The 22,588-nt window shown below is 45.8% G+C and overlaps 1 long non-coding RNA gene and 1 other non-coding gene across 2 annotated transcripts; one reads left to right on the top strand and one right to left on the bottom strand.

Moving 5' to 3' along the window:
- Window positions 1–7,863: 7,863 nt before the first annotated feature.
- LOC123585461 lies at window positions 7,864–22,268 on the bottom strand. The gene is made up of 3 exons (XR_006706201.1): window positions 22,146–22,268; window positions 21,151–21,352; window positions 7,864–8,151 (listed from the first exon to the last, which is right to left on the bottom strand). It is a non-coding gene; the product is annotated as an uncharacterized LOC123585461 (long non-coding RNA).
- On the top strand, window positions 10,192–10,298 carry LOC123587035. Its single transcript, XR_006707105.1, has one exon. It is a non-coding gene; the product is annotated as a U6 spliceosomal RNA (small nuclear RNA).
- Window positions 22,269–22,588: the final 320 nt, after the last annotated feature.

Raw genomic sequence — 22,588 nt, 5'->3', positions numbered from 1 at the left:
CACACAGATGGTTAGAGGGAGCGTGATATCTGGTATTTCAGATCCCTGATGTCCCATCCCAAGTCCTCATTGTGTGGAAATAAGTCCGTGATTAGATGCTAAATAAATTATCTGGTCCTTAGTAATAAATTCCTTATTAGCAGAATTAAAATATCAGAATTTCAGGAGTGGCTCTCTCTCTCTCTCTTTCTTTCTCTCTCTCTCTCTCTCTCTCTGAAAAGAGACTTTTTTTGGTATTTTGCTCCTGCAAATCTGAACAGTAGTTTGAGTTCTTTGGCTAAAAGATTTTTCCCAGAGCACGGTCAGGTTTCCAGGCTTCTGTTTTATAATGAATATTCCTACTGTTTGGGACTTCTCAGTTCTCCAAGGCCGTGGCTACCCAATCTGACTGTGGTGAGGATACCGTTACAGTAAATCAGTTAAGTTCTGTAATGCAGAATTTTTCCCAAAACCAATTCACAGAGACGATAAAGGAGGAAAATGTCCTAACCAAGGCCCAACCAAGTTGGGTAGAGACAATATAACTGGGGATTAAAAAAAAAAAAAAAAAAAAAAAACATGGAAGTTGAGGCATAATCCAGAATGAGGTCTTCTGTATATAAATGTCTACAGCTCTCATACAAAACTGAGGGTATAAAAAGGATCAGTGCCACCAGAGATAACGAAGAGAGCTATTCCCTCACCTAAAGGGAGGTTTGCTTTACGGTATGAGTTATTCTTCGCTGCGTGTCCTGTCAGCCCAAGGTTCAGTGGTTCCAAATAGCATGAATGATTGGCGACTTCTCATGGTTCTGTGCGTGAAGAATTCAGGAGTAGTCTGGCTGGCCAACTCTGGCTTAGACTCTCAGTCGCCGCAGTCAAATGTCATTTGCATCATCCAAGGTTGGGACTGGGGTTGGAGGGTCCCCTGCAAGGTGGTTCCCTCACGTGGCTGGCAAGTTGGTGCTGGCTTGTGGACAGTTCTTTTCTATGATGTCATCTCCAAAGGGCTTCTTGAGTCCCAGGGGCATGGCAGCTGGCTTCCCCTGAAAGAGAAAATCAAGAGATCAAAGCCAAAGCTTTTGTGTCCTTTACAACCTACAGTCAGAAGTCACAAACTGTCACTTCTACAATATTCTATTGGTCACACAGGTCAGCCCTAATTCTGTATGGGAGGGCACCAACCTCAAGATGCTAGGATCATCGAGAGCCATCTTGAAGACTGGTTAGATTAACTTATTCAGCACACTGCATGTGACTTACACTGAGAAATCTAAGGGGGAAAAGGTTCACCAAAGCAGTGAAGTCAGCAAGTGTGGGGCAGAGGATGTGGGTTTCCCATGGACCAGATGTCGCCTCTCTGTGAAAGAGCCCTGCGGTGGCATCATCTCAGGTTGGAAGCATGGTGAATATAACAGGCCAGAAGCAGGTCCGCCTTCATTCAGTCAGGCCATGCCTTGCCCCCCAAAGTGCCCTGCACTTGGGTTTAATGCTCTGCTACAGTCATCTTGAAATTCTTACTATTTTTTGCACAAGGAGCCCAACATTTTTATTTTGCAATGGGGCCCATGAATGACATAGCCAGTCCTGGCTAGAGGCAAAGGAAGAAGACAGTCAACCATCCATAGAAATAAAGATGCAATTGCCCTGTCCAGGAAATGCAGGTGAGACATTCCCAGTAACAGGATTCCTGAAGAACCCCAGGAAAGCACATACAAAAGAGTCAGCTCTAAACCTTTGAGAAACCTGAAAAGGTATCTAATTACTAGATTTCTCTTCCTGCAAAGGACATAGCTTAAGACAAAGACTTCCATGAACATAGTCTGTTTTGGAAAATGGCCACCAGACACAGGAAGGGGAGTCCAGAAACTGTCCAGCAGAGCAGGAAGAAAAGCTGTCCCACAATGCATGATATTGAACTCATTTTTCTGTCGATGACTAAAGCTCTGTCTCACTGGGGACCCTCATTGGAGGATGCTCCTCAGGATCAATCTTCTGAGATATGGGAATCCAATTGCCACCTCCAATGATCAACTGTTGCCCAATGAGGTCATCATCCCCTGCCCATACATCAGAGAGGCAGAAGGGTCTCCCTCGCATCCTGTACAGTGACAGCAAGGAAGCCCTGGGGCAGAAAGCAAAGACTAAGGAGTTGAATTGGTTGCCAAAGCAAGAGATGAAGTGAAAGGTTGGGCTGAGAGCACAGGAGAGGGCTCACACGGCCGTGCAGTGTCCAGGCCAGTATCGCTCCTCTCCCTTCTTCCCTGAACTCTGCTCTGGAGGCGCAGAAGCCCGAGATGCGGGGCAAGGTGGGAAGGGAAGAACCAGCAAAGGACAGAAGGAGCCAACCCTACCCTGTCCCTACCTGCAGACCTCACTCCTAAGCCAAAGAAAGACAAAAACCTCAGACTTAGTCCATTTAGAACGGTATTGGGTGAGACGTCTTCATTCCTCCATTGAGACGCTGTTTGCTGATAAAATGAAGAGGGACCAGAATAGTCCTATGACCTGTCTATGTTTTCTTCCAGGGCCAGGACAATTAACTGGCGCCCGGAGTGGACTTAAATGGAAAGGGGTGGCCGACCAAATACAGCTCCTTTATGATTACCTCCCACAGGTCTCGTTTGCTCAACCCAACAGAACACATTAGAAATAGCCAGGGGTGTCTGGGTAGCTCAGTCAGTTGAGCATCCAACTTTGGCTGAGGTCACGATCACACAGTTCATGGGGTCGAGCCCCGCATCGGGCTCTGTGCTGACAGCTCAGAGCTGGCGACTGCTTCGGATTCTGTGTCTCCCTCTCTGTGTGCCCTTCCCCTGCTCACACTCTGTCTCTCTCTCTCTTTCAAAATTAACATAAAAATTTTTAAAAAAGAAGAAGAAAAGAAATATCCAGAATGCACTTGGTTAGAAGAAGACCATGTGAAGGAGGAAGAAATGTGTTGTTATATAAATCCCCTTTATGCACTGAGGTGGAGCCAGAACCCACGTCCATTTCATAACTTTCTGCTCTCTTATCTACAGTGCATTTTGCCTAAAACCCCCTCCTCCACCATCAGACTCACCTTCTTCTGTCTCCTCCTGAGATTGGGGGCAGTTTGTTATTACCATCATGTCAATCTTTTTTTTTTTTTCCTGCCTTATACCAGAAGTATTCATGGAAATTTAAAAATTAGAGCAAAAGTGACACAACTTAAGTGGCAATCAAGAGGAGAGATAGAAATTTTTTAAGGGATAGGAAATTACAACATCCTCTAGAATCTGTCTGTAGCGCTCTGCACACCTTGAGTTACTGACAGTTGCTACCGTGAGCTACAACGTGGGGCCCAAACTCAACAGCAGCTGAGATGGAAAAGGGCCCCTGTTCCTGTCCCAGTCAAGGCAAAAATGAGCCACTTCTCAGGAAAAAGCAGAGTTATTCCTGGGTCTGAAGCCAGATGAACACTCACTCCTAGGGCTCTCCGGAGATCTCGGACACACAGGGTCCACGCATTGAATACCATTCTCCACATCTTTTCATTGGCACTTTTTTGCGATGTTCCTCCACCCGTCACAAAAGCACCACAACCAGGAAAGAATCGCCAACACCCTCGGGCCAGCCAGCACGCTGGTTCTAACCCCCTTCCTAGCACTTGCCATTTTGTATTATGGTAGTTTCTACATGTGTCTTTTTCCCTTTTAGTTTCTGAGCGTCTCAAGGGCTGAAAACTGTCCCACTCTATGTGCCACCACTGATGCACATTTTCCTTGGTGTATACACCAGGAGCCCATATTTTCTGCATAAATGGGAGACTTACAGATGAATACCATTGTGCTATGTGAGGCGACATACAGGGCAGGAGACAAATGAATGGATGTCAGCCTGGAGCTCTTGAGAAATGCAAACCATACAGCAACCAGCTTGGCTGGCCTCGGAGGTGAGAGAAGCCAAGTGGGAGTGAATTCTCTGCATGAAGGAATCCAAACCCATGTGCAGAGATCATGGCTGCAAAACGTCTCAAAAGTGTGTCAACACCCATGCTGGGTATTTCTCCTGCCCATTTCCCCACAGGGATGATTGACAAAATTCTTTCAAAATAAAAATATCCTTTGTGTTCATCTTGAGGCAACAGAGAAGGAAAAACTACCCCACAGTCTACATCCCTCTTCATGCTGAGTGGATCTGTCTAACACAGCGTTTAGGATAGATGGTATCTGACCCCCATTTCTTCAACCGTCATTAACTGAACACTGCGGGGCTTGGTACAGAAGATAGAATGGTGAACAAGACATAGTTTTTGTCCCCAAAGAACCTATTGTCTATTTGAATCTTCTGAGCGATGAGCTGGGTTTCTTCAAATACTAGTTATTTCTTTTGTCTTAAAAAAAAAATACTACTTACTACGCACCATAGTCAAAATCCACACTAAGACTTATCACACTACTGTCTCACCAAAGAGACCTGAGTGAAAACCAGAGATGGTATGACTTCTCAGGGAGGGGACAAGCCTGCCTGCAGCTTTGTTAACCCTAGCTTCAAGGCTCCCTGGACAAACCTTTGTATTTTCCGGAAGCTCTACGGGATACTCCTGGAGTGCCCCTCTTGAGTGATCATGTTCTGGGGACTCTTGAGATACGGAACTCAGAACAAGTTTAATAGACTCCTCATACTCACCTTGAATTAGAGAGAAAAAAAAAAAAATCCCTTGCTCTCCTTACTCAGATGGGACAGAATTCTTTTCCATGGGGCCACAGTGTTACGACTCCAAAGGTGATGTGCACATTTTTCAGAGGAAAAGCTGGCAAACGTGTTCGTTTCAACACAAATGTGTTTTATTAAATACACGCTGCACAAAACAAACCTAAATGTGCTTTTAAGAACAATTGCTGGACTGGTTCAAAATATTCTGAGAACCAAAGCAAATACCCTGTTCCAGAAGACAGGAGAAAAGGCTGTTGGATAAGGTCTCATTTCTCACCAGTGGTATCTGACAACATATCTTGCTATGAACATAATTTGAGAAGAGCGACTCCTTTCTAAACCCCTATTTTTGGTTCACTCAAAAAAAAAAGGTTTCTTTCAGCCTTAGATTTCTCAGCCGTGGTCTCTAGTCTGAGGACCATATCCTTTCTGAAGATTTGGGCAGTTCTATGGAGCCATATTTAAATTGGGTGAGTGAAAAACTAACTCCCTTCAATAAAAGTGGCATTGTTTTGCAGTCAGGTAATTCCAAGTGGGCTCACTTTTTACTTTCCATGGGAACAGTCCTTGAGAAAGAAAGAGCCTTTGTTGGGTTTTGTTTTGTTTTGAGAACAGTCAATTGGTTCTTTCTACCCTTCCTTCTGGGTGCCAATCTCTCCAAGGAAAACCACAAAGTTCAAACAGAAGTAATGAAAAAGGAAAGAAAAGAAAGAGTCTGCACATAAACTCAATTTATCCCTATCTGGGGTTGTTTCATGTCGCTCTTTTTTAAGTTTATTTATTTATTTTGAGAGAGAGAGAACCTCAAGCGGGCTCCACACTGTCAGTGTGGAGACTGACACGGGGCTCGAACTCACAAACTACAAGATCATGACCTATGACCTGAGCTGAAGTGGGACTCGTAACCAACTAAGCCACTCAGGCTCTCCTGTTTTGTGTCATTCTTGCCCCACCCCCACCCACACACAGACGACCCTTGCCCCAAACTCTTTGCTTTATACATTCCCATCAGAGTAGCACAGGGTGCAACCTTGTTATAAATGTCCTGTTCTCAAGGAATCCTGCCGTCTTGAGTTTCTGCTTAAGTGACTTCTCACCTTCAAACCCACTGAAGTTGTCCTTGTTTGGATTCTGATAAGTGACTGAGATTTTAATGGTTCTCAGTTAGTCTGTTTATCAGTGTGACTGTTTCGGTTTCCTTCAAGACAAATGATTAGGTGCACCGGTCTTTATCAGTGTGTCTAAGTATGTTCTTCAGGTGTGGACTCAACTTTGCCCTCTACCCCCAGCTGCCAACTCCTTTCCACACTAGGGTGTAAATAGTTGGAACATACAAATACACACATAAATCTGCTCCATGCTATTTTAGAAAGTTTACTCTTTCTCAGCGACACCAGAGCAACCACGAAAGAGTCCACGTTTTCTCCATAAAGGAAGCAATTCTATATCCGAGTAAGGATTAGGAAAGGGGCAAGAAAAGAAAGAAATGGATAAAGCAGAGTGATAGGAAAAACCAAAGGATCTCAATGGATAAAAAAGACAGGGAGAGATTAAAGTTCACTAAATACTTGCACTGGGCCCTTACATTCTCCGCTTTACTCCTTAGGACAACTGTGATGGACGCGGAACATTATTACCTCTTTCCTACCGATGGGGCCACTGAAACTGGGAAAGAGAAGTAGCTTGCTAAAAGTTATACAGGCAGTAAGTGATGGACCTCCCAAAAGTCCAACCATTTTCAACGTTTTATTGATGAAGCAACTGAGGTTCAGAGATGTAAAACAACTTGCCCACGGTTACGGGCAAATCAGTAGCAGAGCTGGGATTCGAGCCAAGTCTGTTGCTTCAAAGGAATTTCAAGGCAAAGCCTAAACACCAAAAATTGGAAGGTGGATAAATATATATGACAAGGCAATCTTATTTAAATACACCTCGGTCAGCAACCAGCCTACAAGTCTACTGGAGGAGGAATGCATGTTTTATTAGTCAGGATAGGCTAAATTTGCTGCAGTAATAAATGAACCCTGAAATCCCAGTGACTTCACACAGGAAACATTTGATTCTTACTCAATGGCCACCACATGTCAAGCAACTCTTTGAAGCTCTCTTTGGTCACTCCAAGACCCAAGCTTCTTCCCTACTGCGGTTTCCCTATGTTGATAAAGATTCCATGTTCACCCCCCACAAGAAAGAAAAAAAGGGAGGCACGATGCTTTTAATTGCCTGGACGTGGAAGTCACACAGACCCCTGCTTCTCACAGTCCATTGGCCAGAATCAATCACGGGTCCCAACCTTCCTGCAAGGGGAGCTGGGACACAATGGAAACCCCTGGACATCGTGCGCACTAATGACCTCTGCGACATGTCTCACCTTTCTTTTGCATCACACTTGAATTTTGAGTAGCTCTGTAAAAACAAAAAAAGAACACAACAGAATTCCCTGACAGGTCTACCGGAAGCAGCAACAGGTCAATGGCAGGATGCTTTGCGCAGCCAAGTAGCAGCATCTAAAAGCTGAGTGATGATGGCGATCTCTGGAAGCTCTGGATATCCTGAGAAATCTGGAGGTCACAGTCACAGCCGTCACTGCACAGAGTTAAGGATATGGAGTGAGCCCTGCCACCTCCACTTTGAGAGGAGCTGGAAACACCTACCTTTTCAACCCATCATGACTAGTTATCCTCAGATGAAAGGGATGTTCTAAATTCAGCAGCTGTAAAACAAACTGCATGTTTAACATGTAAGTAACCAATAACACGCAGTAATAAAGAAACCTTGAAATTTCAGTGGTTTAACATAAGACACATTGGATTCTCACAGGATCTTGATTCCCCCAGGAAGAACCCTCAGATGAACCTACACTGTTCAGTGACATTTGCCTAAGGAAGGCGAGCTTTCGTTAAAAAGTCAGTGAACTCAGGGTGCCTGGGTGGCTCAGTCGGTCAAGCATCCAACTCTTGATCTTGGCTCAGGCCATGATCTCACAGTTCATGAAATAGAGCCCCATGTCCGGGTCTCCGCTGATAGCGCAGACCTTGGTTGGGATTCTTTCTTTCCCTCACGCTCTCTGCCCTCCCTGGCTTGCTCTCTTTCTCATGCTCTCTCTCTCAAAATAAATACATGTAAAAAAAAAAAAAAAAGTCACTGAACTCAAGCTTCCTGGGGGACAATCAGCAAGAGGGGCTTGAGGTATCATGAGACTCAGTTTCTCCATCCTCAGGTCCCATTTCTTTATTCATTCCATTTATCAACACCATGCCATGCTCTGAATAGTTGAGAGAGTATTAGTCAAGACGTTTTCTTTATTGAAAGTGACAGAAACCCAACTCAAACTGGCTTAAGGAAAAGAAGGGGATGTTTTCGTTCATGTAACCACGAACTGCTACATGGGGAGAGTCTGCCTGAGAGTGAAGCCAATAGGGAAAACAATTGATCTAGGAGGAAGACGTGTCAATTTTGATGTGTCAACCGAACTCCTTGATCCAACTGTACCTAAATTAAAAAAAAAAAAAAAAAAAAGCACAGTTGGGTAAGCAATAAATGTTGTTGCTTCTTAAAATGTGTTGTAAGGGCACCTGGGGGGTTCAGTTGGTTGTGCCCAACTCTTGATTTCGGCTCAGGTCATGATCCCAGAGTCATGGGATCAAGCCCTGCATCAGGTTCCAAGCTGAGCGTGAAGCCTGCTTAGGATTCTCTTTCTCTCTCCCTCTGCCCCCTCTCCCATGCTCACAAGCACTCTCTCACTCTCTCTAAAATAAAAAATAAAATAAAATATGTGGTATATTGTTTTATTGGGCTCATTTGATATTAGTTTCTATTGTTTACAATTCAAAGAGCTCTTGCCAATAAATGTTGAAGTATTGGGCTTATTTCACCAGCTATGGGGAGCCATGGAAGGATAGGATTTTGGACAAGAGGACACAGTCAAGTTTTCCTATGATATAAGTCACTGACCATGGCCCCATGGCCCTTCATGAATCAATATTCACTCAGCTGTCTGTGTGGCTCAGTCAGTGAAGCATCTGACTTTGGCTCAGGTCATGATCTCACAGTTCCTGAGTTCGAGTACCTCATCAGGTGAGCTGGGGCCCCACTTCTCTCTCTCTTTCTCCCTCTCTTTCTCTTTGCCCCTTGCTCACTTGTGCCCTCTCTCAAAAAAAATTTTTTTTAATCATTATTCACTCCATTGTGCCATGGGTATTTATGCCTACTAAATATCAGGCTCTGATTTATGTGATTAATATAGAAATAAAAAGGACAGACAAGTCTCTGTGAAGTTTATATCCCAGTAGGGAAAACAGACAACAAACACATGGATAAGATGACTGATCTTCAGTCAAAGGGGCAAGTTCGATGAGTACTGCTTTCACTCCAGGGCAGTCTCAATTCTGGGGAGATGAATTGGTCTCATATTCTCACCCTGGAGGAAGATCAGTTTCTGGGTAAATGACATCCCAACCTCCTGTCCCCAACTCTGCGAGAGTGAATTTGCTCTCACCTTTGAGATCTGCCAGCCATTTCTTTTATGTTAGCCAAGAGAGCAGTCAGACACAACCCCATGCTAGAACTTCTTGGTCCTGGATTGGAGCCCCCAATCTGCCAAGGAAGCCATCCCTCTGTTGTTCTTGTTTCATAGTTTAACAACAGAATGAACTGGGGACTCCTAGCCTGCTCAGTCAATAGAGCATGCAACCCTCGATCTTGGGGTCATGAATTTGAGCCCCACATGTGGTGTAGAGTTTACTTAAAATAAAATTTAAAAATTTAAATTAAATAAAACAAAACAAAATAAAATAAAAACAGTAGAATTGGATAAGACAATGCCTAAGTTCTGTGACTCTAAGAGCAACATGATAGATTCCATTGTAGACACCTATCACAATTCCTGGTTCATGGTACATGCGCACTAAATATTTACTGAACTGGTTATCGACTGATTGATTAGCTGAGATGCACAGGAAGATTACAATTGAATGCCTCCAACATGAGAACATGCATATCAGAGAAAACCAAAGTTACACACTTCTCTTTAAAGTATTTGACTTCTGGGTTAATTGTGTAGCTCTCTCCTGGCGAGTTTCCTAAGAATTGTCTGGTGCATGGCTGGGGCCCAAAGCCTAGAAGAGACACTGGCATGTAGACAGTGCTCCACAAAATAAACGAATGAGTGAATTAATACTAGAAGGGTTTACAGAGTGAGCCACGGAAGGTTTACAAAGGCAGCAGCATTTGACCAGAACCCAGAACGATTCTTAGAATTTCGAAAGCGAAATTACAACTTTGCTTCGGCACGATCGACGTCCAAGGCAACATGACAACGGATTGTCGACCAAAAGACTAAAGTTGGAAAACAGTCCGGGAAATAACTTGGAAAAACCAAACTCAGAGAGGCATGAATGCAGTGAGGAAGCAGTATGTAACAGCTATCAACTGCTGCAAAACAAACCACTCCAAAATGCAGATGCTTTAGAAAAAGAGTAACTTTACAGGGGAGAAACCTGGAAAACACTGTTCTAATTAAGTGTCAAAGTGGTGCTCGCTTCAGCAGCACATATACTAAAACTGGAATGATACAGAGAAGACTAGCATGGCCCCTGTGCAAGGATGGCAGGCCAGTTCATGAAGTGTCCCATACTTTTTTTAAAAAGTGTCAAAGTTAACATCACCGAATGATGTCAAGTGGATCTCACGCATTTTACTTCACATCTGTGATATTTTTTCCCAAACCTGAGAACTCCAGTCTACTCATGAAAAGAAAAAAAAATCAGGCCAACCCAAGTGGAAGGACATTCTACAGAATTACTAACCAGCAAACCTACAGCTGTCAAAGTCAGGAAAACAAGGAAGACTGAGAAGCTCTCACAGGTCAGAGGAGACTAAGGAAAGACTTAGTCTCTGCATTTGGCGTCTTGGATTGGGTCCTGGAATAGAAAAATGGCGTTATTCCAAACACTGCCTGCAGGTTAGCTCATAGTAGCATACCATTGCTGGTTTGTTACTTTTGACAAAGAGACTTGTACCACAGTAGTGTAAGATGATAACATTGGGGGGAATTGAAACTGGGTGGTGGACATATTATCTTTCCAACCCTTCCATAAACTTGAAACTATCACCCCCCCCCCCAAAAAAAGGAGTGCCATTCATTTAGCCCACAACTGTGTGGGGTAGGAGGTTTGGGTGGGGCTCTGCTGGGTGGTTCTAATCTGGGCTGGGCTCACGCACGCATCCGCATTCAGCTGTAGCTCAGTGAGGCAGTTCTGCCTCTAGGACAAGGCTGGCTTGGGGCAGGGCCACCTTGAATCTACTCCATCTCGTATCCCACCCTCCAGCATTCCAGCCTGTTTGTCTTCGTGGCAACTGGCAGGTTTCTAAGAAAGAGCAGGAAAAGTACACAAAGCTCCTTGAGACCTGGACTTGGAAACGGCAAGCCAACAACTCTATCTCACTGTGATGGCCAAACAAAGCTGGTCATAAGGCCAGCCCCTCAATGTCTTCTTGTCTCAGTGGGCAGAAGAGTAACCACATTAGAGCATTTTTATAAGGGTAGGACTTATGTAAGGCAGCGCCTGGCTCCCCCCTTCCCACTGCCCAGCCCACACCTCACTGCAGGAGAACAAAAACACGAAGGTGCCATCCTCATGCCATCCTCAGTGACACGTCACAGCTCTGTTAGAAAGCACAACCAGGGCAGCTTCCCGCCCCTTCAAGGACCAGACCGTCCTCTGTAGAGTGTGAGCTGGACAACGGCACACTAGGCACCAGACGGGGCTTCCCACGTCTTTTCTTTCTTAAGACACCAGTTAGGAGGGTGTTACCATCCTTGCTTTATGGAAAGCCAGGCGTGGAGAGCTTGGGGTCACAGAGCTGTGGGGTGAGAGCACGGAGATTACAACCAAGCTGGCAACTGCAGGGTATTATCCCTACCCCTTGCTATGTTCTCCTCCAACACCCAGCCCCCATGTAATATCACGCTCAATTCCAAACGCCGTATGGTCCTTGCTTGAGGCTGGGGCGCCCTGGAGACCAACTCTGAGCAGCATCTGGTCACCACGATTCTGAATTAAAAACCCCGCATGCCCTTCACCTTCCCCAGTGGAACTACTTCCAACACTGCTATCCCAACACCCGCCCTCAAGAACTACAGTTGTTCAGAAGTGAAACATCAGGGAGTAAGATAATGAGACTTCAAAATTACCAACGTTATTCAACCCCAAGGCTCAACTAGAAGCATTCCCAGCTTCCCATCCCTCCACCCGAGAGCCAGGGTCTCCAAATCACCACTGAGGCACCAAGAGGGGTGTGAAGATGCAAAATCCTACACTTCCAGAACCGGAGAGGAGTCCAAAGCTTTCACTGCGCAGATGTGACCGTGAAGCCCAGAGACACGGTGACTTGTCCCCAGCTCTAACTGGAAACATGAGAAATCCAAAGTGGTTTTCTGCCCAGGATTGCATTTGACAGGACACTGTGAAGCCATAGAACACAAATCATTGTTTTACAGAGGAGAGGCTGAGTTAGCAGATTGAGGGTATCCAGGTGTCTGGGCAAAACTGGGAGCAAGACTGCCTTCTGACTCCTAGTGCATCACATCAGCAACAAGGACCCCATCTGGTCTAGTCTGACCGTGTATCTTTAGGTAAATCATGACTCTTTGAGCCTAGTTTTCTCATCTGTAAAATGTGGATGAGGATGATCATACCACAAGGGCTGCTGGAAAACTTGAAACGAAACAATAGTAATCACGCTCCTTGATATTTATCCAAAACAACTGAAAACTTTTGTGTCCACACAAAAACCTACCCAGAGATTTTTATAGCAGCTCTATTCATAGTTGCCAAAACTTGGAAGCAACCAAGATGTCCTGTAAGTAAGTGGGTAGATAGCATGGGACATCCACACAATGGAATATTACTCAGGGCTGAAACGAAATGAGCTATCAAGGCATGAAAAGACATTGAGAAACCTTCCGTGCATGATACTAAGTGAAAGAAATCAATTTGAAAAGGCTACATGCTGTGTGATTTCAACTCTTTGCCATTCTGGGAAAAGCAAAACTGTGCAGACAGTAAAAATATCAGTGGTTCTGGACAGGGGTAGGGGGTGAGAGAAGGATGAATAGATTGAACAGAATGTTTAGGGCGTTAAAAAAAAAAAATGGAGGATAGCATAATGATGAATACATGTCACTATAAATTTGTCCAAACCCTAGAAACTATAATGCCAAGAGTGAACTCTCAGGTAAACTGAACTTCAGTGGATCATAATGTGTCAATGTGGGTTCATCTTCGGTGGAAAGAGGACCATCCAGTGAGCGTTGTAGGTAATAGGGGGAGGCCGTGCATGTGTGGGGCGGGGAATATATGGGAAATACCATCTTCTCAATTATGCTGTGAACATTAAATTGCCCTAAAAAAATAAATTCTTTAAAAATATTTTTTAATAAAAAAAATGTTAATAAGGGGTGTCTGGGTAGCTCAATCGGTGAAGCATCCGACTTCAGCTCAGGTCGTCATTTCAGTTCGAGCCCCACGTCGGGTTCTGTGCTGACAGCTCAGAGCCTGCAGCCTGCTTTGGATTCTGTGTCTCCTTCTATCTCTGCCCCTCCCCCTCTTGCGCTCTGTCTCTCTCTCTCTCAAAAATAAATAAACATTAAAAAATATTTTTTAATTTTTAAAAAAATGTTAATAAAATGAAATCATGGTGCATCAAGCTTTAGATGTAGAATTTAGAACATGGCAAATGCTGCATGAATGATAGCTGTTTATATGACGAGTCTAGTTCCAAAGCCCAGTGTTTGTTTTTTTTTAATGTTACTTAGTTAAATGCCTTATTTGGAGTTTAAAAGGATTCTGATTGTCTCCGTGGTCTCCTTTCACTCTTTTTTTTTTTTTTTTTTTTTTTTTTTTTAATAATAGAGTGAGGACAACTGGGTGGCTAAATCGGTTCAGTGTCTGACTCTTGATTTCGGTTTAGGTCATGATCCCAGGGTCGTGGGATCAAGCCCCACATCATGGACCCTGCTTAAGATTCTCTCTCTTCCCCCCACCTTTGCCCCTCTCCTGCTCAGTTTCTCTTTCTCTCTTTCTCTCTCTCTCTTAAAAAAAAAAAAAAAAGTGTCACTTTAGAGACACAGAACTTTTGTTCGAGCTCTGATGTAATATTTAGATGATTTATTCACAAAAGGTAATCTGTGGATTCAAGCACCTTGTTTTATGGCCAGAATTCTTTCTAACTCATTCAACTTAGATTTAGTTGATTTTCCAGAGGCAAGGGCTGAATGTTGCTTTCCATATCAGAGATCTGTGTTTTGTTTTTGTTTTAAAGGTTTCATTTTTCTTAAGGACTATCTACCCACAAAGTGGAGCTCTAACTTAACAACCCCAGGGTCAAGAGTCACACACTCTACCAACTGAGCCAGCCCAGCATTCCAGAGACCCCTATTTTGATCCTAAGTAACGGAGAAGTGCTACATTTTCCCCTTTTGTTTTCTTTTGCTCGTCCTGGTCAGCTAAAAGGAACACAACTCGGGGTGCCTGGGTGGCTCAGTTGGTTAAGCGTCCGACTTCGGCTCAGGTCATGATCTTCACCGTTCGTGAGTTCAAGCCCCGCATCCGGCTCTGAGCTGACAGCTCAGAGCCTGGAGCCTGCTTCGGATTCTGTGTCTCCTCCATCTCTCTGTTCCTCCCCTGCTTGTTCTCCGTCTCCCAAAAATAAATAAGTGTAAAATAAATAAATAAATAAATAAAAGGAACACCACTCACAACCCATGTCAAAAAAGGTCTTACTTCTAGGTGCTTCTGAGTCTATTTTCTGAGTGGATCTTGTGTCCACTCCCTTCGTCCTGATCCACCTCTACATTTAGATAAGTTATGAAGTCCTGCCTCTCAATAATTCTTACCCATCAACACCTATCAAGGCGAGGGAATTTGTAGCTAAAATCTTTGGCCTCAGGACTCTGTCTTATTCCTTTCCTGGGTCATCCAAGACATTTCCACTAACCCAGGGGAGTACACAGGTGAGGCTAACCAGACCCTTCCTGAAAGCAAGAATAACTGCACATTAACCGCGAGTATTTGCTGAGCACGTGTGACGTGCCAGACAAAAGCAGCAGATTATGCGCATGGTCTCATTTATTCCCAAGAACCTGGTGAGGTTGGTGCCATTATTACGCCCATTTTAAAGATGAGGGGACTGAGGCTCAGAGTGTTTGAGCCATTTGGATTGTGAGAACGTGGACAGCAGGACTTGAACTTCAGGGCATCTGTTCTCTGTCCACTTCCTGCTTCGTGAGTAGGAAGTGAATGGACTGTGAATAGGAATGTTCCGCTTATTTCTTCCGGTTCTGACCCTCAGATGGCTACAAGGGGCTCTACTGACCCTCCCTGACATCTCTGTCTCATGCTCACTTCACCCACGTGATTTCACTGATATCTTTCAGGAAGCCAAGGTTGGCTAATATCATTTTCGCTGAAAATTCAGATTTTTTTTTTTTTTTAAGTCAGGACATCTACCCTAATGGACTGCATTTTCCCAGTGACTATCCGCCTAATCATAGTTTGTGCTCTCCAGTTTCAAAGTCTCTCTCCTGCCCTCTTCAGACTGCCTCTGTTTGAATCTCCGCTCTCCTGTTTACTCACTGATTGCAGACACATTATTTAACCTCCTCGTGCTGCGGTTACCTCCTGTGCAGGATGTAAATAAGAACGGTATATCCTTCTGATTGGGTTGCTGTGAGGGTGGAATGATTAATACACCTGAGCGAGCGGGTTCCATCGTCCAACGGTTAGCACTCTGGACTCGGATCAATACACCTGAGCGCTCGGAGGAAAGTCGCAGGACGAAAATCTCTCCATCCTGGAGCGTGTCCCTGGGATCACACTGGTACCTCATCTAGAGACAAGGTCCGACTTCTCGCGGAAATAAAATATTCCAGGTTCCCCTGGGTGGCTCAGCGGGTTAAGCGCCCCACCCTTGATGTCTGCTCAGGTTCACAGGTTCGTGAGTTTAAGCCCCACATCAGGCTCTGCACCAACAGTGCAGAGCCTGCTTGGGATTCTCTCTCTCCCTATCACTCTGCCCCTGCCCCACCTGTGTGCGCGCGTGCGTGCCCGCGCTCTCTCTCCCAAAAATAAATAAATGTGTTTTAACAGTTTAAACAGTAAAATAACATAATAAAATAAAATACTCCACTGGGCAGTGAAACTAAACTAAAATGTTTAAAGACACGCCAATTCCCGGTGTTGGCTAAGCCTCCTCCGGTCACAACGTTCTGTACCTTCAATCCTGTCCTACGCGCCGGGAGCTGTCTCCGGCAGCTCCCTCTGTCCACCTGCTCCACACACATCTTTTTATTGTACTGCCAGGTGTAGCTCATTTGCAGGGGAGCAGGCCTCTACGCTGATAAGGCACAAAGAATAAGCTACAGAGAAATGGTCCAGCCATATGTCCTTCTGCCTTATCTGCAAATCCCACTATCAGCAGTTTTATTGAGGCTGTTCGGGCCACTTCGTTCTCTTATCCTCACCAACAAATGCTCTCATTCAGTCTTTTGGGGGGAGGGGGACTCCTTCAGGAAAACACACCAATAATGTCGTATCTATTTTTTTAATTGGCATATCAATTAAGATGTGCTTCCGTTGTTTATATAATTATTAGATTTGTTCTCACTGTTAATCAACAAAATGCAGATTAAAGCAAAGGACTTTTTAGAAAGATAATAAACCCAGTGCTAACACTGTCATACATATTTAAGGCAGTCTCAATCACCTCGATACCTTTCTGCAAGTGCTTTAGCAATATATATCAAGGGCCTTAGAAACACATCCAACTCGATATTTCTACTTCTAAGACTCTACCCTAAGGAAATGATCCTGTAGATAAAAGCTGTATGCCCCAAGATGTTCCTATCAGTGTTCTTTACCATAGCAAAACAATGATAAAATTTGGACTTTTTTTTGAGGAGGAGGAGAGGAGGGGCAGAGGGAGAGGAAGGGACAGAATCCCAAGCAGGTTCCACGCTCAGCACAGAGCCCGATTCCACGACTGTAAAGAGATCACGACCTGCGCCAAAGTCAAGAGTCAGATGCCCAACCAACTGAGCCCCCTGGGCGCCTCTATATCAGCAGGCAAGCGTCTGTCCTCAAGCCGTTTTGCTCTCTCGGCTGGAAGCGCTTCAGCACGACTCCCAAAATGACCCTGAGCCTGCACCTCACCACCCCTCCCCACCTCCGCCAGAATTCACCCAAGCTGCAAGGAGAGACAGAAGAATTCGTGCATAAATCCAGAGTCCCAAAACATTCTCGTAGAAGCCAGGGTAAGCGCAGGGTGGCGTGGAGAGGGCTTGGGGAACACCGGTTTTGATTCCTAATCTAATTAGAGAGCCCTATAACAGAGTCTTTGTTCAAAGACGAAATTTAATTTACAATTGAATGTCTCCAGCGAAGCCAGTTTTTATTAATTTCCAGCACAACATTCAGATATACCCTCCAGAACTTCAATATGTTCTTATTTAGTGTTTAATCCTCTAATGCATTAAAATTAATTGTTTCAGTTTTATGGCAAACCGTCTATAGCCAGCATCCAAGCTGGGCACCCCACACCTCTCCCCCCCCCCACCCAGTCAGCTGGGGAGGTGTCAATATAATTATTTAAGGGGTTGAAAGGTAAAGGGCAAGGAATGGGAAGGGAAATGAGCCTGCAATTATGTGCTCATGCTTCAACAGGGAAGCAGATGGCCTCCCTTGCATAAATTATTATTTATCCACGGAATTCCCCTCTGCCTCTTACCAAATCAACACTTTAAAAAAAAAAAATTCTTTGTGGGGCCTGTGAAGTTCCCTGGCCAGGTCCCAACATCTACGCCCTGCCCCCACTCCTCCCCTCGGAGACGAAAATGACCGTGATAATGCCAAGATGGCCCACAGACAGCAGCAAGGGTTTGTGCGTTTGAACTGAGGGGCACAGACAGGAGTCCGCCTTACCTTGCGGACCGGAGGCTGGGTGCAGTGACCACCCGGCCGTGCGAGCAGAAAGTGACGGGCAGAGTCACCGGCCCGTGCTTCACCCCCAGTAATAAGACCTACGGCAGGTGGACGTCCCCCAACGTGGCAGCTAAGGCACACAGCTTGGAACCTACCATGCATTCTCGCCCCGAACCCTCGAATCAGCCCCTGAGGTAGGGGACCGCATTCCAGTCGGAGAAAATGAAGACGCTGGAAGCTCCCAGACGAGGATACCGCTAAGTTAACCACAAAGCAGCTATGGTTTCTGAGGGCGTGTGCTCCCATTTAACCCCACGGGGCAGTTACCGTTGTCACCACTTTCTACAGAGACCGGAGACACGGAGGCTCATCCCGGCAAAGGAATTTTTCCAAGGCGCCGCATCCCAACTCAGGGCCAGAATTTTCACCTGACCCGCAGGACCGCCAGGGTTCTAGGATCGCCAGGCTGGGTTCTCTCCTCCGTCCACCACCACTGCCTCTTCCTCTGCCCTCGTCGCCTCACCAACACAAGTCTACTGCACAAGTGAAAATGTTGCTAAGCTGCCTTACAAAACTTTCCAGGCAGAGAGAGAGAGAGAGAGAGAGAGAGAGAATGTGTTCTTTACCAAGCTCTTTGGAGGGCAAGGACTCGTCCATTTATATGTATTCATTGTCCTAACACTAATGTTCTCCTTGATACCCATATGTCTCTGGCCCTAGGCACCAGGGCAGGGGCAGCACTGAGAGGTAAGTGCTCTCCTCGACTCCTCCAGCATTTTCCAAAGGAAACCTGCCCTCAGCAGCAGCAGCAGCAGCCAAGAAATAGCAAGCCCCTGGTCCCAGGGCCGCCGGCACGTGATAGCAGAGCAGATATGGGGGAGGCTGTGGCATCAGAAGGACTTGACGCTGGATCCCGTCTCTGCCACTCGCTGTGTGAATCCGAGCAAGTCTTTGAAACACCTCCCACTTCCCATCTGTAAAATGGAATACTCATCCACACACTGCATAGGGCTACTGTGGAGATTTAAGGACGTCTTACAGTGGCTGTCTAACACTGTTCACTCGCAGTTAGAGATGATGCAGTTTGCACCACGGCCAAGTCGACACAGAGAGAGAGAGAGACAGAGACAGAGACCGAGAAACAGAGAGAGAGGATAAAACCGTACTTAGCAATAGTCTTCGATGGCTTTGATATGTTCTCTGCTAGTGCATTTCTGTGAAAAACGTTGACCACCACGAATTACACTGATTTTATGACCCTGTAAGGGTCATCACTTTCCATGGGAAAACTCCGACGTCGTGAGCTTCTCCCGGCCTGGCACCTATCGCGCCATATTCCCACACCGGCACCTCCCTCCTCTCGTCAACTCTGGGAGGATTTTCCCCTCGGTGGGTTTGTAAACTTAGGAGGAAAGAGCCCCGCAAGCGGTGGTGTTTAAAGCTGTTACGAACCCTAGTTTGGTTTTTATTTTATTGCTTCTGTTTTTTGGTCAGGGAGTCCAATCTACTTGGCCTGGCTCTGGACCGGCTCCTGTCTCCATCCCCCTCGGCCCAAGCATCTCGGATCTCCCCTGTCATCAAGGACACGTGAACGAGACCCACAGATCAGGGGAGCCGAAGCAAGGAAGAATTCTCAAAGCTCCTCTCTCTCTTTTGATTAGAACCGGTCTGGGACCACCTGGGGGGCACAGTGGGTTAAGTGTGTCCAGCTTTTCGTTTTGACTCAGGTCCTGATCTCATGATTCATGAGACTGAGCCCCTAGTTGGGCTTTGCCCTGACGGTGCAGAGCCCCCTTGGAATTCTCCCTCTCCCTCGCTCTCTGCCCGCTCCCCCACTCGTGCCAGTTTTCTCTCTCTCTCTCAAAATAAATAATAAATCAATTTTTTAAAAAGAAGAAAGACAAGCGGTCATCCACACTTCCAAAACAAACTGGGCTGGGCTGGGTATGCCTCCTTTGGAAGCTCTTTCTGTTTGCCCCAGGGCCCACCGTGCACCAGGCACTGTGCTAGGCAGACCCTGAGGACCACATGCTCTGTGAATGGAGGCCCCAGAGTCGTGCAACGTGTTGACTTCCTCGGCAGATGCACACGTGAATAAGGCACAATCTGTCCCGACCCCAGAAGCTTCTGCTCAAGGAGTCAGGTGTGAAGACCCACCAAAGCAGTACACTGTTAGATTTCCTATCACAAAAGAATGAGGGACCAGTCAAGACTCTCAAGGGAAGGGGGAAATCATCAGGAAAATCTCCTGCAAGAGTACCCATCAGCTGGATTCCCTAAAAGCACAGACCTCAGACTGGCAGCCCGAGAGCTGAATCTCTCTCACCGACATGTTTTGTTTCTACATATAATTTTAAAAATTAGTTGCCACCATTTTAAAATCTGAATTTCTACCTCTACCTGAGAAATTGGAAGCAGCTGCCGGGCCCGCATGGGCAAACGTTCTCCAGTTTGGTACAGACCCCCCACCACTCCCTAAAGCATTCCCCTTTTACATTCCCTGCCAGCCCCTGTAAGCGTCTGAGTTAGCAACCCTTGAACTAAAATCTGATAGGGAGAAACGTGGGCTAGAAGTCAGAGTTTCCAAATCTGGACGATCATCTGTGCTTTGAAGGAAAAGTTTTTCCAGTGTCCAGGCCAGCTCGCCAGGGCATGAAGGCAGATGCCGATTTCAGCACAAGCCTCGTGTAGCCAGGGACCAAGGTAGTCCCTTGTGCTCTGGACCTTCCAGGACCACTCCCTGGTGGTCAGCCCCTGGACGGCATATGGATTCAGTCAAAGGACGGCAATTTTAACACAATGCCTTGGTTTGTCTTAACTAGGAACAATACATAATTCTGCTTCCAGCATTTTGCTCTCTCTGGATGAACAGGTCTATAAAATGGCATATGCCTGGAATAGTAAGTCCCGTAGCAGTCGGAGTCAGGAGAGGGGTGGGTTAGGAATTAGTCAGCAAACATTAGGTCATCTCTTTGTGATGCCAGACCTCGCTTTTTCATCTGTCCAACGACAAGCTTGTATCAGTCCACCATTCTTCATGCTGGATGAAGTGACAGAGGATATAGATGTTACGCAATCCTCTGTAGAGCACCGTGAAATAGTGATAGATTAAACTTAAAATAGCTCAATAAATAATTTTCTGCTAAATCAAGGATCCATACCAACAACGGCTAACACTCACAAAGTGAGGGCCAGGCACAAGGCTCTGTATGAAATGCACTATCTCATTTTCTCCTTCTTACAACATCTTCAATAAGATAGGTGCGACAGTTACGGCAGCCGATTTTACAGATGAGGAAAATAGGGTTCAGGGAGGTCATGTGACGCGCCAGATTTAGCAAGTGGTCATGACAGAATGGGCCCCCGGGGCAAGCTGATTCCACAGCACTCCTCATATACTAGATTCTTACGTAGCCAAAAAGTAATTGGAAAAGTCCACCCGTTAGATTTCTCACCCAGGGGCGTGTGAACATGCATCCGTTCTCTGTAACAGGATTAACTAATCACTCACCCAGACTTGACTGCCGACTTGTGACATTTGCAGTCTTGTAGAGGAGAAGAGGATGCCCTTCTCTGATGGCTAGAAAAGGCCACAGCGAGTCCATATTAGCCAGGCATCCCCTTGAACCCACTCTGAGAGCAAACATGTGTGTTTCCAAAGCACTTCACTAGATGTTCTCCAACACTGCTTCCGGCTCCAAACTTTGATGATCCTGTAAGATGGTCATGGGCTTGGGTAGCAAGGGGAGACTCCACAGAGAAAATAGGGCTTTTGCTGGGTCCCGAAAGGAAGGTAATTCTTAGATAAATCCAGAAGAGGCAGTAAGACTAGAGGGACTATCTGAACAAAAGTGCTGAGGGGGAGGCTGGCTTGTCACTCAGAGTGACTATAAATCACCTGTCTCTCTGACATGCAGGCTTGGTGGAAAGAAGAGTAAGAGAAGGTGGAGAGCAGCTGCAGGTGGGCCTAGAATGCCGAGTCCAAGAAATGGAGACTCATTCTTGTCCATTGGAAGCCACGGAAGACTTTTAAATGAAGAAGAGTGTGCAAAGATAAATGGGGTGTGAAAGTAGGAACAATTAGGAGTCCACTGCGAGACGATTCCAGCAGTTACACGTAGCTACATGTAGGAGGAAGAGCGAGGGAGAGGGGGGACCAAACTGGAGAGGTGAGAATGACCTCAGCAGAATGTGGAGCTACACCAGGTATTCCCAACCTGACCCACCGGCCCAACACCTTTCCGTAATGGGGCTGTGCTGGGCACCCCAGGACATTCTGCCATAGCCCCACCCCTTTGTAACAACTCAGAATGTCACCAGACTTTGCCAAAGATCCCCTTGGAGGGGGGGGGCAAAATCACCTCCAGTTAAGAGCCATCGTTTAATGAGACTCAAAAGAGCAATCATTTCCAAAAGCCATCAGTTCGCCTGTAGAGAGAGTAGCAAAGTCAAGAAGGGAAATGGGAAAGAGGTCATTGGCTTTGGTGATCAGAGTTCACTAGGTACCTTCAAGAAAGCTCCTTCGGTGGGGTGCCCCGGTGGCTTGGTCGGTTAAGCCTCCAACTCTTGATTTCAGCTCAGGTCATGATCTCCAGGTTTGTGAGTTCGAGCTCACATCAGGCTCTGCGTTGACATCTCATGGAGCCTGCGTGGGATTCTGTCTCCCTTTCTCTGCCCTTCCCCCACTCACTATCTCTCTCTCTCTCTCTCTCTCTCTCAAAATAAATAAAATTTTTGAAAAAATGAAAAGAAAGAAAAAAGAAAGCTTCTTCTGTAACCAAGTCCACTTGAAAGGAGTTACAGAAAGAACAGACAATCTAAAACGAAGAACAAAGGTGAGCTACCCACAGAAAGTCAGAAGCCTGGGTCTGGGACTTCTGCAAGCCCACCAAAGGAGCAGGCTCCCATTCCCACTGGCTTCCAGAGGAAGGTCAGAGATTAAACAGCCA

The sequence above is a fragment of the Leopardus geoffroyi genome, chromosome C3 (assembly GCF_018350155.1).
Source record: "Leopardus geoffroyi isolate Oge1 chromosome C3, O.geoffroyi_Oge1_pat1.0, whole genome shotgun sequence".
In the NCBI taxonomy this organism is placed as follows: domain Eukaryota; kingdom Metazoa; phylum Chordata; class Mammalia; order Carnivora; family Felidae; genus Leopardus; species Leopardus geoffroyi.
This window is presented reverse-complemented; position numbering and strand designations above follow the sequence as displayed.